The sequence below is a fragment of the Odontomachus brunneus genome, unplaced genomic scaffold (assembly GCF_010583005.1).
Source record: "Odontomachus brunneus isolate Ranch 3 - 2012 unplaced genomic scaffold, Obru_v1 Obru_scaffold_229, whole genome shotgun sequence".
Classification (NCBI taxonomy): domain Eukaryota; kingdom Metazoa; phylum Arthropoda; class Insecta; order Hymenoptera; family Formicidae; genus Odontomachus; species Odontomachus brunneus.
In genome coordinates this window covers 39,502-39,932 of record NW_022639679.1, presented here as the reverse complement: position 1 = coordinate 39,932, position 431 = coordinate 39,502, and the positions used below count along the sequence as shown (strand labels likewise).

The 431-nt window shown below is 28.8% G+C and overlaps 1 protein-coding gene across 3 annotated transcripts in view; it reads left to right on the top strand.

Moving 5' to 3' along the window:
* Positions 1-431, top strand: part of LOC116852486 — a 45,186-nt gene that overhangs the window by 24,894 nt on the left and 19,861 nt on the right. The window lies entirely within an intron of this gene.

Sequence of the window (431 nt, the reverse complement as noted above, 5' to 3'; positions counted from 1 at the left end):
AATACAAAACTGTCCAGATGTAATTTCACAATCAGGTGACGAAAGCAAACCATTAAATACTAGTGCTGATGCGATTCGTATACAATCTTTAACTCATTATCTGTTATCAGCGCCGAAATTTAAATGTATGCTTCAATATGCATGGTATGCATCCAAATTAGCTGACGATAGAGAAATATTTTTAAATGTGAATCAATTATGCTTCTCTTCAAACATTTATAATAAAACATGTGTATGTGGACAACATAATTCATTTATTAAATGTTCGTGGTGCGAAAAAATTTTATGTTTCCAATGTTTTTACATCAATTTTCATCCACAACATTGCGAAGCGATGGAAACCTTTTATCGTATGTAAATAAATATATAATTATAAAAGAAAGTTTATATTGTACAAAATATTCTTGACAAAATAACACATGTACATTGCA